Here is a 17,167-nt window from a genome sequence, read left to right as displayed (position 1 = left end):
TTTAAGACTGTTGAATTTAAGCTGTTATTTCGTGTCTCAGGTAAAAATGTTTTATAGTTTTATGTTGTTGCGTCAATCGTTAATGGTATTACTTTTACATAATCTTTGTGAAAAGATATTGTACTTATTGCTTGACTTGAGATATCCGCTGGAATATTTATAAATGCTGGATGAGACCATTCAGGGTCCGAAACGTAATCTGATTGTTCTGCAATGACAGTGTCGTCATTGGTACTTTGGGGTCTAAAATTTTTTCTTGCTTGTGCAATTAAATCTAAATTGTGGGTAAAATAATCTATTATAAACCATGCTGATAACCTTGATCAATTTTGCAAGGTAATCTAATTCCTTGATAGATCATGGTGTTATCAGTTAAGTCTCGTGTGAGTTGTATTTTTTCAAGTTGTATTTTCCAATCAAAAACATTGTTTCTTGATATCCTTTATTTTTTGTGTCTGCTTTGCAGTTTGAAGGATTATTTATTCCAATTTGTGTTATCCAGTGTTTATCGTGTATATCATAAATTACCCGTCCGTGTGCGCCGTTATATGGGTGTTTTTCGTCTAATTTAATATGTCCTTGGTATCGTTCAAGTTCTGCTTGATGTACAAAATTGGCAAAAACTTGAAAATTTACTAATTTTCTGTCTGTGTTTTTGTTTCTCGTGATATTTAGTCTGAGTAATTCGTTTTTACAATCATCGGGATTTAGAAGTAAAAGTCGTTCTAAATTAATTTGGTAGAATGATTCGTGATCAAGTTGGTTCTTATTTCCGTTGAAAACTTGTGAACAATGTACTTTGTTTTCGGAAAAAGTTGCTGTAAATTTATATCCTGTGACTGTTGTTGCTCGGGCTTTTGAATACAATGTTGCTAATACATTTGTAGTTTCTATAGCTTGTGGTTCTGTTTCGAATTGTGATACTTTATTGCATATTTGTGTAGTGTTTCTTGTTCGTTTTCTTCACAATCATAGTGTGTTACTAATAAAACCTGGGGTCCTTTGCGAGGAGAAGGATTTGTGTTTTGGTCGGAAAATATTAGAAAAAGGATGTGTTCAAATTTTGATATTTTTAGAATATACATGTGTATGATAATCCGGAGTATGGGTTATAAAATGTTAAGTAACCAATTGTGTTTTTTGTATATCTATCGTATTTATATATTACTTCAGTTGTTATAAATGGTGGTGGTAGCGATTGAGCTGTTATATTTGGTGGATTTAATGGATAGGGATGTTGAACAATATTATTGAGTCTGATTGTGATTTCAAATTTTAATTGGAGGCTCTTTTGTTGGAGTATTTGAATATTATGTTCTCGAATATCTTCGTGTATATCCTGTCTATATTGTAATCTATTGATTACCCAATTGTGGAGTCGGTTACTTTCGTGATGTTGTCCAAATAATGGAGGAGGTGCTACGAAAGTATTCCAATCTAATCGTAAAGGGATATTTGATGATGATTGTTCTCGATATCTAGCGTCGAGGTTGTTTGGGAAACTTAAAGGGAAAACAGTCGGTGCGATTTGACTTAATGATGGTGTTTACGGGAGTGATAATATTTTTGGTAATGATGATGGTGTTGTATCTGTAGAAATATCTATTGGTTTATTTACTATGTTTGGTTCACCTTGTGTATATGAGTGCGTTGCCGAATATGGTAGGCGTTCGGTAGGATTGGGGGGTTAGTAGGATTTTCACGTATTTGTTCAGTTGTCGGTGTTGAACCTAAGTAATCTGAGAGTATACTTGAGGTGCTATGTTGTGAAAGGAGTGTGGGGGTTTCTGGTAATTACTACTTGAAATTACTGAAGTAGTTGGTGCTGGTGATTGGGGTATATCAAATTATCAAAAGGGGTTTGAAAATTTCTATTTCTTCGTGGATGTATAATTTGTCTATTTATTTCAACTGTATTTTGATTTTGACTAATATGTCTTACTCTATTTAAGTCTTGTGGTAATGTGGGGTATAAATTATATGTTGGTTCACTTAGGGATGCTTGTCGCTGAACTGGTTCTAGTGGTTCAGATAAGCGAGCATGTCGTTCTTCAAAAGCGTATGGGTTATCATGAAAAGAAATTCGTGTAGATGTTTGCGGGTTTTGGGTAGATGTGGGTTTGGCTGGGTTTTTGAGAAGATGTCGGTGAAGACTGATTTTGTGATGGTTGGTTAGCAATTTTGGAAATGTCTCCGATTGATCTTTTTCTAGTGGGAAGATTTATGTTTAATGTAATATTCTTCGATGAATAGAATTAAAAGGATTTTTGCTAAGGCGAATGTGACTATTGCCTTTTTTACATATTTGAACATTGTCATAATTAGGGATGATAAAAATGTGATGAACATTACGAATAGTAAAAAAACTTCTGTTCTACTAAAAATTGTTCGTATCAATTAAATAGACTTTAAATTATCGTACCTGTGAATGTGGTCAATGATTTGGGAAAGTTGTAAATATATTTCAAATAGGGCGTAGAAAATTTAAAAAATATTGCAAAAAAAATTATTAAAAGAATTGTTAAAGCTTCAAAAGTTTCAATAAAAAATATTAGCAAAAGTTTAAATAGAATGAAAAATTTTATGAAAAGATTTAAGATTATATTTTTTAAGGTATCGACTATTAGAGAGAAAAGCATTTAAGAAATGATTCATTCGTCGAATATTTTTTGTTTTCTGATGCGAGATTCAAGTGTGGTTGGATTATTTATTGATTTTTTGACAAGTGGGTTGAGTTTTGTGAAAAATTGTTGGAGGCTAATTTTATGGTGTTTGGGAGGTCTTCTTTGCTTTGTTTTTATTTGTTGAGTAATCTGGGGTATTTTTGAAATATTTGTACTTTAGGCCAAATGATTATGGTCCTTTTTTTTTAGGCTAATTTGCCAATCTTGGTAAGAGGGTTTTTGAGGTCTGAGTTGGGAAAATATTGTTGATCTTTATTAGATAGGGGAGGGTTGTAATATTATGGTGGTATTTATTTTAGTTGTCAAGTTTTAGCGAGTTGCTTAATTTTGACCTGGAGGTTGTAAAGTTATAGTTATAGATATGCCTCGAGTTTAATATCTATCGGCTAGTAGGTTTGTAATAGAGATATAGAAGGTGACGGATTTGAGTGAATCCTATTGGCTGAATTCGAACTAGAATTGTTGCGTATGTTTCAGCATGTTATCTTGAAAATATGAAAGTTCAAAATGATTTAGAGGTGTACAAACTTTTAATTTTAAAATCAAAGTTGTTTTTGAAATTCAACTTTCTTTAAAATTTTAGATTGTGGGATGAATGTTTTGTAAATTTTACGTGGTTGATTTCTAAGTCGTGATGATTCTCTGTGTTCTGATTTTTCTACTTGTACTTGTGGTAAAATTTTTTCTATCATTTTCCTGTTTTTTTTTTCTTTTTGAGATATTTTTGTGTCTGGCGTTTTTGTATTGTTTTGAGTTGTGTTTTGTTTTTGATTTTGTTTATGATGAACGTTGTCCTGTATATTTGTTTCTTGTTCTGTATGTGTATGGTTTTGAAAAAATTTTAAACCTGTAAAAGAATATAATTGAGTTAATTCGCGTAATGCGTATTCTTTCGGGTAGTAAGGTAATAGATTGTTACGATGTTGAACAATTTCTCTTTTGGTTGAATCTGTGAATTTATACGTTACGTCAGTGGGTTTGGCAATTATTTGGTATGGTCCTTTTCGAAGTGGTTGTAGTTTTTTAGAGATTCCTTTTTGTGTCTTGAAATTAAGTATTAAGATAATTGTTCCAATTTTTAAATCTGTGACTGGCATAAAGCGTGAATTAATTTGGCTGTTAATGTTTTGCCTTTGTAACATTTTTTTGTTACTTTTTGGTAAATTTCATTGTGTTTTTATTTCATTCGGTATGTCTGCCGGAGGCTAATTTAAGAATTTGTGGGTGATGAAAATGATCTTCATCATGTGTGTGTAAAGGTAGGTTATAACAAATTTTATCTTTATTTGGTTGGCAATAACCTTGTGCATTTTTATGGGCATTTGCTGTAAACATAATCGGTTTTCGTGGCTTTTGATTAAAAACCATTTCAAATGGTGACATTCCTAAAGTTGTCGTGATTTGTGAATTATATGATAAGGGAAATAATTTTACATCTGCTGACCATTCTGTGTATCGTGTATCATTTCCATTTATGATACATCTGAGATATTCCTGTAATGAACGGTTCATACCTTCAACTAAACCGTTTGTCCGAGGTGCATGAGATGTACGTGGTTTATGTTTAATGCTATATATGTGGCATAGTTTGATGATTTCATTATTTATAAATTCTGTACCGTTGTCTCTAACTAAGATTTCGGGTAATCCGAATTTAGCTATCCAATGTTCGTAAAGTGTTGTGTAAGCATAATAAGCATTACAATGTAGTACTGGGTTGAGTGCTACATAATGGGTGAATGCATCAACAATGACCATAATGTAGGAGTTTCCTTCAGAGGATGGTGAAATTGGTCCTTTTGTGTCTAATGAAATGCGATGGTTGAAATATAAGTTTTGTCCTTTATAATCTTGTTTTGTGCTATTTGTTTTTGGTTTGGATAAGGTTTGTTCAATTGACATATTATACAATCGTTGCATAATACTTTTATTCAAATTGGTGCATTTGGGGCATAAAAGTTTTGTGTAAAGTTCGAGTATGTTTTTTCTGATCCTGAGTGTCTTTTTGTATTTTGTGTATGGGAGATATTAAATGCTTTTAGTATCATAATTAAAGGAAGACAGGGAACTTTGGAATCCTTTAATTGATATTCTAAAAGATCTGTATTTTCCTTGATTGTTGTGTTATTAAATTTTCGGAAATATCGGAGGAGTGTTTTGTTTCCTAAAATTGTGGTATCAACTTTTGCTGGCTTAGTTTTATATTTGTGCCATGATTTCAGTTGTCTAATTACTGGGTCGAGATTTTGATATTGTTTTAAAAGTTCAAGTGTATTTTTTTCTGTTGGGGGGGGGGGAAATATTGTCAATTTCTAGTTTTAATAGGGGCAGTGTGTCAAGTGGGTCATGGAGGTCAAAAACTTGATTTATTGTATATTTTGAATCATTTGTTTGTGGTCCTGATAAATTTATTTTATCGGTCAAATTTTCTTTTTCAATTTTTGGAAAAAAGTTTTTTTATGATATTTCTTTTGTTGAGTATTTTTTTTATCCATTGTGAGTATGGAATTGGTTTAAAAGTAGATGTGCCTAATAAATCAATTTCATAGTGATTATTTTGGCAATCTAAATAGAGTGGAAAATGTTGAAAATTATTTATTTGGGATTGATCAATGTCAGTTTTTACTGCATATTTTCATTCTAATCGGAGTGATGTTTCATCTTTTGCGAGATAGAATTTAATATTTTTTTTTTATTTCAACTGTAGTTTTTCGTGTAAGTAGTTCAAATGGCGTATTTTTACTTAATGAATCTGGTAATGCAAGGTTTTTTCCCGCAGTCCAAACTATATGTAAGTTTGGGAATTTCATTAGAATTATTTGAAATCTAAAAACTCTATGCTTAGGATTTGATTTTTGTGTGAAGAGAAATATAATTGGATTATGATCTGTAAAAAGAAATGTTGGGTGTTTTGATCCAAGTATCAGAAATTCGTATTCTGTAAGTGTATAATTTATAGCTGTACATTCTCTCATTAGAGTTGAGAGTCGTAGCTCGGCTTGTGTGAACAATCGTGAATATGACGATATAAGATTTATTTTATTTGTTCCACTATGTGATTGTAGTAATGCTGCGCCGATGCCAAAATTTGAAGCACCGCACATTGCATAGAATGGTTGACTTGGATCTGGAATTATGTTTGAAACTTGTTCTGTCGAAAGTTTTTCAATTTCTTGAAATTGAGTTTGATGTTCAGTGGTCCGTTCAAAATTATTTTGTTGTCTGAGGATGTTATAGAAAGGTCTTAATTATAACTGCATTTTGTAAACATATTTACTTAAGAAATTCAACATTCAAAGGAATTCTTGGATTTTCTTTTTATTTGTAGGTGGTTGAAGTTTTTGGATTGCATCAATGCGAGAATATAATGGGGTGATAGTATTTCGTTCAATATTATGTCCTAAAAATTTAACGCGTGTTAAAAAGAAATGTGATTTATCAGGGGCTGCTTTCAGATTTTCGTTCTGAAGTAATTTATGATATTGTTCCAAAACTGTAAGCATTTCTTCTTCAGTTTGAGATTGCATGAAAACATCATCTAAATATGTGATTGCATTTTTCTTGAGTATTAGTGGTCTAAAAATTTTAATCATGAAAGCTGAAAAAGCTGCTGGTCCTATGGATATTCCATAGAATAATCGATTAAACTCGTATTGTTGATTTCCAATAACAAATTGTGTTAAGCGTCGTGATTGTTCATCTAGTGGCATTTGATTATAAGCACTATTCATATCTGCGGTTGTGAAGTATTTACCAATTATCTTTGTTAAGATAACTTGTATTGGTTCAATAGGCCAATTGCATTTTGATTCGTCAATTAGTGAATTGAGATATCTAGCGTCTAAAACTATTTTTAGCGATTCACCTTTTGCTAGAATTATAACAGGGTTGATGAAGGTATTAGCTTTTGGTTGTTCTTCTTTATTTACTGGTGATATAATTTCGTATTGTTCTAAAATATCAAGTAATCTTTTTAACTTGTCGTTTAAGTGAATCGGTACTTTACTTGCTCTTTGTTTTTTGAAACTGCGTCAGGTTTTAATGGAAGGTGTAGTGATGAACTAATTTTTCCAACGTCAAATTTCGATGTTGCGTAGACTGTTGAATATTTTAACAGTTGTTTAGCTAATTTGTCAAATTCAACTTTTGTTATTTGTGAGTGTTGAAAAATAAACATTGTTAAAAATTTTTGTGGTTCTTTTGTGTAATTTGTTATATTGAATGTCGGTTTAAAATATGGTGTTTTTGGGAAATAATCTGTGTTTCTTTTTTCATTATTTTAAAATTTTATTTATGGATAATTCTTCGTCAAGAATTATTGATTGGCAAATATCTAATAGTTGTAAAATAATATTAACTCGGTAGGCTACTTCATTTATAGGTGAAATTGTAGCATTTGTTTCACAATATCCTAAAAGTCCTAGGGGTAATGTTATTTGATATGGTGTATTGTTATACACGTGTAATGAAATGTATGGAATTCGTATTTTTTAAGTATTTTATGGATGAAATCGTGATTTTGAAAAACTTATGCATAGGTTTGAATTCAAAGTCTGACATAAAAAGGTGTTGTTTAGTTTGATTTTTATCATATTGGTGCACTTGTTTTATTGAAAAGTTATATATATTTCCTGATAGTGGTTTCAGGTGTTTCCGTTCTTGATTATAAATGGATAAAATTTTGAAAAATGGTGGTTGTTTGTTTAGTCTTTGGAAGAATGTTAAGACTGTATTTTTTGTTTTGTATATTTATCTTTGATATGGATCTCACTATTTAAGATGTTGATTGTTGGTATATATTTAGTTATAAATGGTATGCCAATGATATTGTGCTTAATATCAGTAATTTGAAATATTTATTTAAGTGGTTTGTTTAAAATTTTGTTTTGCTCCATTTTTCTCGTGGGGAGAAGGAATAATGGGATTTTTCCATAATTTACTAATGTTGATCCTTGTGCTGTTGCTAGTTTACTAGAGGTTGCAAGAGGCGTTAATTTTGGATGTAATGTTTTGATTTCATTCCATGTGGGAATATTAATTATATTTGATTCTGCTCCTGAATCAATTAAAAAATCAATTTCAAGATCTGGTGGTTGAAATTCTTTGTTTCTTGGGCTTTCTAAGAGAAATGGAATTGTCCAAATTTTTTCTCTGGGTTGTTCTTTCTGTATATTTTGATAAATATGTTTTGAGTTTGAGCATTGTGTTTCGTCTTTTTTTATCAGGTTTAATTACCGGGTGAATTTCGTTTACTTCTTGTGTAGTTTGTGTATTATTATTAATGGGTCCAATGTAATAATTATGAAGACGTTCCAATTGATTTTTGTATATATGTGAAGTAAAAGGTTGTTCATATATAATAGGTTCATAGTCGTTTTCGACTGTTATCATATTTACAGAGATGGTAATATCTGTATCACTTTCAGTATCTGTTGATTCACAATTAATGTGGTTTAATTGTAATTCGTTACTTCCTGTGTCATCAATCAATACCTGGGGGGTCTGAAGTTGTTTCTTCATTTGTTTGCACTTGATTTTTGTGTCTTTGGTGCTTTGGTGTGTTACTTCTGTATCGATGTTTAGAATCGGAGTAACGGTTATTATTCCTATGTGGTGACTGGGAATTATTTCTGTATCTATTGTTGTAACTTGAGTTTCGATTTTGTGAATTATTTCGTGATCTGTTTTGATACTTATCAATTGATCTGCGATAATTTGATCTATTATATGAAATATTCCTTGGTCTGTTGTTTGGATAATTCTGATTTCGATTGTTAGAATAACTTCTATTCCTACTGTTTGAATAGTTTCTATTTCTGTTGTATGATGAGTTTCGTGATATATTATTGGAATAGTGTCTATTCCTTGGGTTTGAATGGGAACTGGATGCAGAAACAAATTCTGTTGTGTTTGAATTCGATCGTGAATAGTCATTTTGATTATTTTGGCTATTCGATCGGCTATATCTATTTTGTGAGAAATTTCGTGAATCTCTTCGTTCGGGCGATCTACCTCTATAACTGGAGTTATATGGTGATTGATTTCTTGAATAATTTGAGTTACTTGGAAGTGGTTTTCCTGAACTATTAGTACTAAATATATTTTTATTTGGTAGGTTTTGATCTTTTTTCAAATATTGATAGAATGACTTATTTAGTTCTTTGTGCTTTTGAGGTTTATTCCGATTGTCTTGTTGTTTTTGTCTACATTCGGCAATACTGTGTCCGTATCTTCGGCAATAATTACACCATTTCTTGAAAGATCGTTTGCCTTTAAATTTGGGTTCCGTTCGTAGATGTTTAGTATTTCAGTAATTTTTTCAATCAGGTCTGTGTCTGATTCTTGTATGTTATTTTTATATGAGTAGTATTTGTTTCACTCCTATTAACATATTTTAGTTTTAGATTTTCTCTTTCTTCAAGTTTCATTGTAATTTCTGCTTGTTCTAGTTTATCTACTAATTTTCTAAAATTTAAATCGGGTTCTCGATGTGAGGAAGGATGAGATGCTCTCTTTTTATAGCTATTTTCCTTAATTGAGGTGTTAAGGTCATCATTAAAATTTCTGTCATTTTTGTGCTTTTGTAATCATGTGTATTGAGTGAATATGCTTTTCGAACTAGTGTTTTGATACGAACTGCTAATTATTTAATTGTTTCATCTGGTAATCTGCGTATTTCGTTGCACAAGACTCTTTGATATTGTTTGTTTCTTTCAGAATCAAACATTTTTTAAAATTCTTGTGTGAATCTTTTCCGATCTGATTTTTTTTCTATGGGTAGGACTGAAAACCCTTTATGGGCTGCGCCAACTAGTGTTGTTTGTATTAACGATGTGCGTCTATGTATCCAATTTTGATGGAGTGGTGTATTAATTGGTTCGGGTCCTATATTTAAAATTAAATTTGCTGTTACTGCATTTAAATAGTCTTCTACAGACTATTCAGGGTATGTTCTTGTGAATACCATTAATGGTTTGTTCGATGTTATTGACGATCCACCCATGAGGTATCGATTCATAGTCATCTGTAGTGATTCTGCGGCATTTGGCATTTGTGAGAAGTTTGAAAGTTGATTTTTTGTCATTTCAAGTTGCTGAAGTTAATATGGAAGCGATATTTTATTTTGCATTTGAGTCGGTTGGTAAGAATGCATTGACATTGGGTTTTGTGGTTGTATAGATTGAAAAGATTGTGCGTTAAATGGGTTTTTTATATGCATTGGTTGTTGATTCTGCATATCTGTTGGATTCTGTTGGTAAATTTTCATATTTGGGATGGTTGAGATTGTCGCGGTCTCTGTGTGCGATATTCGTTAGTATATGATGCAAAAATATCTCGTTGATAGTAATCATCATCATCAGATGATAAGTAATTTGTGTTATAAGGTGTTTGTTGTTTTTTCTTATTTTGTTGAAAAAATGGGTAATTGTCACTATAATCCTGTGGAGGGTGTGGATTATCTGGAAAATTTACTGAATTGGTCGATGTATTTGGAAGATTCCAATAATGAGAACATACGTGGTTTAAATTTTGTGTTTTTTTTTCGGGGGGGGGGTTGATTTGTTTTTGATTGGTGTACATAATTATAATTGTGTTCTGCAAAAGTGTTTCTTGTGAACGTTTTCCGTGTTTTTTGACGGTTTTGCCATTGGTGTAGATGTCTGATAGTCCATATGGGAATATTTTGGAGCAACCGAAGGTTTAACGGCCGATTAAAAGGTTACTTGTGTTAGTGATGTATTTGTATTTTTTGGTGTTGTGAGATTTGGGTGTATTGGTGAAATACTTTGTTGTGTAGTTGTTACTGTTGTTTGGACGATTTCTTCATTTATGAAGTGTGATGGTGTTTGGATATCTTGTTGTGTAAGATTCCTAGTTCCATTAAGGTTTTCATTGTGTATGACGGTCGAATTTAAGCTGTTATTTTTTCTTGCTTGTACAATTAAATCTCAATTGTGGGTAAAATAATCTATTATAAACCATGCTGAGATTTTTTGTAAATCATGTTTAGTGTTTTGTGAGACATCATTTTTGGTGAAATTTTCACGGATTATGTTTAAAAATGTTGAAAATACGGTGATTTTGTTTCTTACCAGTGTATGTTTGGATGTTTGGGTTGGTGATGTGCTTTGAGCGTCTATTTTTTCTAATATAGATATATAACTATATATTATCGCAAAAACTTCGTTGGTGAAAATGTAGTTTGCTCTCTGTGAATTTTGATATTGTATGCTTTTGATAATTTCTGTGACTATTTTTGAAAATTCAAAATCAATATCGTCTGTTTGGATTACATATTTACCATGAACTGTTCGTGGTGTGCTGAATTCTATGGTGTAGATTCCGTATTGTTGTGTTAGGTTACATATGTCTTTCAAATAAGGTTCTATAATTTGTCTTTTGATTTTTATATCCGGAACTCTGCTTTACATGGACTGATTCCTGGCTCAAACAAATTTACGAGTAAGTTTTCACAAAATCGTGTTTATCCTCTATCATTGAGTGAATCTATAAGAAAGGGAAAAACTGCTTCTTCATCTGGACTTTCGTCACTTTGAGTGTGGCTCATTTTTTTGTTTGATGACTGTTAAAATATAATTATCAAAATGTCTAATTGGTTGATTCCAATTATATTGGTGTACTGGTTTGTGTTTATATTGCTTTTTTATTCTTCTTTTTCCTCTTTTTGATGAGTTTGAAGTTGTTTCTGAATCGGAAAAATATAATTGATCATGGATGGAGCAATTTTTGTTTACTGATTCTTTTAATTTGTATAGTGCGTCGAGACTACTGATTTCTGATTCGGAGAATGCCTTTCTATTTTTTGAAAATCTTTTTTTTGGTGTTATCTGTCTTTGTTTACTTATAATTGTTCTTTTTGTTGTTTGTCGTTTTGTTCGAATGTATCCAACTGTTTGTGTATGTGGGGTTATTACAAGATCATATTTTTGGTCGTCTTTTTTACAATTGTGTAGTACGATTCTTTGTTTATTTCCTAAATTTGTCAATGACATAAGGTTTAGTATGAGGGATGCAAGAAATTATTATTGATTTTAATATCCTAGACTGTTATTCCTTACGATTTTTTGGTTAGCTTAACCTGGGTCTTTTTGTTCAGGGTTGGAGAGAAAATATATCAATTCCAAAGAATGATTTTTACTTTCTCGTGGCTATTCTAAGTTAAGGTGTTAACTTACTTAATCTTACTTAGGGGTAGTGATTGTGTTCAAGGGTTGGAGAATAGTAAATCAATCCACAAGGTTCAGGTATAATTAGAACGCAAGTAGTTCGTTAGATACTATTTTAAACTTACTAAGTTTAAGATTTATCCTGGTTCAGGTAAGAGAAGGGTTCAAGTGAAGGATGACTAACTGAAGTTCTTCACTGTTTAGCCTAATTCGAATGGTTAGCGTGATTTAAAATTTCTATTAGTCCTGGGTCTTTTGAAAAGGTTGGGTAGTGAATCGACGTTTGAGGTCGTTAGACACTTGATTAGTGGGTGGGGGAGAACAAAATTGTTCTTTTTGATCCAAGGATAAGCCTTGGTGATCACAATTTAAAATTTATAAAATAGAAAATTGATTTAGATCCAAGGAAAGCCTTGATGATCTGGTTTAAGATTTAATAAAATTAAGGTTAAATTAATTTAAATTTATTTGATAACAGGTTTTAGTTTTTAATGATGTTAGTTGAATTACGATTGCTGTTATGTTTAGGTGATGAAGCTGGAACAACAGGATGATTTATATATACTAACAATTTATTGTCATGCTACTAATTTTAATTTTTGTTTTCAATAAATATTTTTCAAATAAGTTTTATATAATACTGCAGAAATTGAGAGAACGATTTGAGATCTTTTTATCAATCGTTATTGTACAATAGTAATTTTGTTTAGCGCCTGAAATAATCATTGAATGTTTGCTTCAAGGGTTTTATGTTTGCAAATGAAAATCTAAATTCATTGCTAATAGGATTCTAAATATAAAAGTTTGTGTTGGCTTTTGCCGTACAACCATGAAACTAAATGGTAAGTTTCTATGTAGTCGTATGTCGTCTTCGTCGAGGTCTTTTTCCAATACCGGGTAGCTCTCGTATTGTGCTGAATAGCGGCTCTGATCTATTGAGTCGTAGAGACATTTCAATTAAGTTATTGTCGTGTAACTTTTTGAAAATGTTTTGTCTATTTTCTAATCTATATTTGGTTAATTCTAAGCTATTAAGGTCTTATTCGAGACTTATGGTCGCACCAGATGAGTTAGGTCCTTGAGGTTAACTCATAGAATAATTTCGGATAGGGTACACCGTCTGCTCGTCACGCTATCTTATTTTCGGCCGGATAGATTCGTGCAACTTCTTAGTCTAATACTGATCTTATATCTACTAGTCTCAGGGTGTTTAACTAGTCTCTGCTAGGCTCAATAGATCTAGAGTATACTGGCTGAAGCTCTCTTGGAGAGGTAACTAATTTCTAAGTTAAATTCAAATCTCTCTGGTGCTGAAATTACAAGTAATTTCAGCACTTACAAATAAGTGGGTTGTTAGTTGGATGGATTACGATTGGTCAATATTAAATATTTTATAGTGGTAAAATATCTAATTTATCCAATAATAAAATGTATTTTAGAACAGGTTCCATCCATCCGGGGTTTACAGAGTTTAATAGAACTATCTTTAGTAGAGAAACTTAATTTAATGAACAAAAAGACTATTTCAATATGAGCATTTCCACAAACGGCACACAAGCTGTGAGATTCGGTGTTTCAATTTTAAAAAATTTGATTTTGATTCAGAGCTTTGTAATTCACAATTCATGTATATATGAAGAATTGTATACAGTTTTTATCTTGCCTCTTTAGTTTAAATTCATCAAAAAATCTTGTCGCAAGAAAATTTGAGTAAGTTACGCACACCTCAAAAAAATTGACTTAATTTTTTACGATGCTTTATCTGATTATTTTTCCAAATCAACATTTTATTTGATTTCTGTTTTGCATGCTTCAGATTCAACTTTACAAAATTAGTATTCAGTTTTTTCAAAAGTAGTTGATTTCCACTTTGTTGAGATCTAATTGAGTTATTAATTAAGATCTACATGCAACTTAAAACGAGTTTTTCACCAAATGGGTTGATTTCAAGTAGAAAAGGAAAAATGCCGATCTTGCTTAAAACTTCATCGGAATTAATCTGGTGCTATTTGTTTTGCAAAATTTGAGCCCAGAAATTTGCCCTAAAAATTATCTTTTTTGGCTTTGTTTAGTCAAACAAAAAAACTATTTGTTCACTTACAAACCAAATTATATCACTGCAAGCCTCTTATGTAGCCAACAAATTTTAGGAAGTACATTTTTTTCAGCTTTGTAAAAACATATCTAGTTTTGTTTGATAACCAAACAATGTAATTTTTGATTAAAAAAAAACAAAAAATAAATAAAAAAAAAACAAAAAATAAATAAAATTAAAATCTGTCGCTCCTAGGAGGATGCATCCTTCTTAAAATTTGTTGCGCTACATTTTGCAGTGATATAGTTTTGTCAGTAAATGAACAAATAGATCTAGAATAAAAGTTGATTGACAAAAGAAAGCCAAAAATGATCGTTTTAGAGCAATTTTTTTTGGGCCCGACTTTTGCAAAACAAGTTAAACCATTTTAATTCCATCAGAGTATTAAGTAAGATTGGTCTACAACATTTATTACCTTAAGCCAACCCATTTTGGGGAAAATGTGTTCTAAATTTCAACGTTATTCATTTTGGCCTGATTATTTATGTAGAAATTCAAAACGCGTTTTTCTCAAATTGGTTTGACTTGAGCTAGAAAGTGATAAGTCAAAACATGCTTAGAATTTTAGCAGAGTTGTTATTGTGCAATAATTAAAATTTTCGGAACCAGTAACTGCGAACTTCGGGCCCAAAATTTTAACAGAAAAAGGGATAACATTTGGTTTTTTCAGTCAACCAGAAATTACGCGAAAACTATTTCGTCAAATACTGATATAATTAAATCAAAGTGAATTTGTTACCTAACCCAGCAATTTTCAAGAAGCATATTTTCTCCAAAAAAGCCCAGACTGTTTTTAAAAAACTGTTTTCAAACAAAAAATTGGTTTTCTATATATTAAGAACGAACTTTTTTGTCTATCAACAAAAATGAGAAAATTATACATTGATTTGGTGAGTACACTCTTCTTAAAGTTTGAGATAACTATAATCTGACAATGTTAGTGATCGACTTAGTAATTTTGGCATGATTTTTGATTGACTAGAAAAATCCATTATTGGGGTAAAACCTTGAGCCCGAATTTTGCCAAGCATATGATTTCTGCTGAAACTCTAAGCAATTTTCATCCCTTTTTACCTAAACTCGACCCAATTTGAGAACAATGCGTTTTAAATTTTTATATAATTTAAATCAGCACTGTACTCGGCGCAGGTAATGCGAATGTAGATGTTAGAATTTCAAGAGCTAGAAACAATCTTTGCCCGGCGAATAAGACGCAAACCATTGAGACGACAACCGTTTTTGATGGAACTTCAAGACGGCATTACTCGCATTTCTCCACATTATATTTCTGAGAAATTTAAACCGCTCAAATTCGAACAGCTCATGTTACATTAAATAACTCTTTTTGTCATATTTAATAATTCTATCTGTCTTCTTAATGTCTTGTCGTCTTAATGGCTTGTCGTTTGTTTACCTAGCACCTTCTGGGGCAATCAGCAGCCGACCATTTGAGCTTATGCAATATTCAATTAAGAATCAGTAGCAGTCAACAAGAAGACAGTTGATACTTGGAAGTATTTTTTGGGAAGATTGTAAATCTGCTGATTTTGTAAGCGATTACTGAATAAATTCTTACAAAATTCCTCATGTATTTGTGCTGATTGAAAAGAAAATACAGTATTCACATTATTTATCTGCAAAAAACGGCAGGGTAATGCACTATATCAACTGACTTTTTGCTCTCTTTTCGGCGAGTTAGTTGATGGCTAAGGCTGATAAAGTTTCTTAATTGCCGCAAAAAGTCTCTAAATACTCTGCAATTCAGTTCCATGTAATTTTTTGTACGCTTCGTTGCTTATATTAAAGGCAATGCTTTTTTGCTAATACATTGTTTTTTAATTGTTTTTTGTTCTTCCAACGCATTGTCTTCTCTTATGATTTGCGATCAAGATTAGAATATAATCGACCGCTAATAATTAGTAAAAGATAGGACAATGTAGTCCGTCAAAACAGAATCACGAAAAAACCAGAAATGTTTCTAAAAATTCAATAATTTAGAAACATTCAATTAATTTAAAGAAAAGGTGAAAACATACAGTTTTGAACGTTTTATAGAGTTTGAATGTTTGTTTGAACTTTCCTGTTAATCAGTTCTTCTGTAATCATTGACCAGTATTTTGCAGTTTTTAATCGTTTTTTTTTTCAGAATTTAAATAATCTATTTTAGGTTTCATATAATTGATATCTGTAAATGCAACTGGGTATCTGCAATTGAAGTTTTTTAAGTGTTGTAGCAGTAAATCTATTTTTGTTGCTGTCGCTTTCCTCGATTTCAGGAGAGAAAATGGTTTTGCTAAAACAAGAAAAATTACTCAGTCACGATAAGATATTCGAGCAAAATTGTGTTGCTTTGAGGTATCATTTGCTATCTATTCTTGGGTGTCATTGTGATAAATGACGTTCGTTTTCTTGCTCTCAGTATAAAATAATTTTTATGAAGAACAATTTATTTTGAGCTGAGCTATTTTTATCTCCCAAGAACTCAATTTTAGACAGTAAGAGAAATCCACTGAAGTTATGTTGCATGAAGAGATGTTTTATTTGTCGGGTTTTTTACTAGGAATAAATGAAAATTTTTTTAACTCTGGCACTTTAATTTCCACTACACTATCGAGTGTAGTGTTTTAGAATGAGTATACATATTTCAAACCTAACTAGCTAATAGAAGTTCTCATTTGTGGCATTTTTGCTATAATCACGGCATGTAGAATTGAAAATTTCATAGCATCTTATCCCTGCTTTATTTATGGCTAGTCATAGTCGATTTTTGAGCGTCCGTGGTGGAAAGGGAAGAACACAAGACTCCCACTCTCGAGGTCGTAGCAAAATATTTTTTTACTAATTCGAGGTTTACATAAAATTTTTTTTATATTACTTCATAGAGCTACTTTTTTGTCATTTTCTCTCTAGTTTTTGATGGGAACTCAAAAAAATTCAAAAAATTGCTTGCATTAATGGGATACAACACGAACTATCGAGAAAAAACGAATTAAGTGGGTAATTTGCAATGAAATTTTTTTTAAACGCTTGTATCTAGTTTATGTTCTGTCGTTCAAAGGAGATGTCCTTTTTGAACCAAGTGTTGTTTTTAAACCATGTTAAGACATACTGAATTAGTTAAGGCTGAATAAATTAAAAGAAGTTCCAAAAATACAGTGCTATTTCAATTTATTTAGGGAAAATTTCATACAGTTTTTTTT

The 17,167-nt window shown here is 31.3% G+C and overlaps 1 protein-coding gene across 1 annotated transcript in view; it reads left to right on the top strand.

Annotated features, from left to right (window-relative positions):
- Nucleotides 1-17,167, top strand: part of LOC134855116 (splicing factor 3B subunit 1-like) — a 602,997-nt gene that overhangs the window by 59,492 nt on the left and 526,338 nt on the right. The window lies entirely within an intron of this gene.

The sequence above is a fragment of the Symsagittifera roscoffensis genome, chromosome 10 (assembly GCF_963678635.1).
Source record: "Symsagittifera roscoffensis chromosome 10, txSymRosc1.1, whole genome shotgun sequence".
Lineage (NCBI taxonomy): Eukaryota > Metazoa > Xenacoelomorpha > Acoela > Convolutidae > Symsagittifera > Symsagittifera roscoffensis.
Note: the sequence above shows the minus strand (reverse complement) of the source record. Positions and strands in the feature narration are given on the sequence as shown.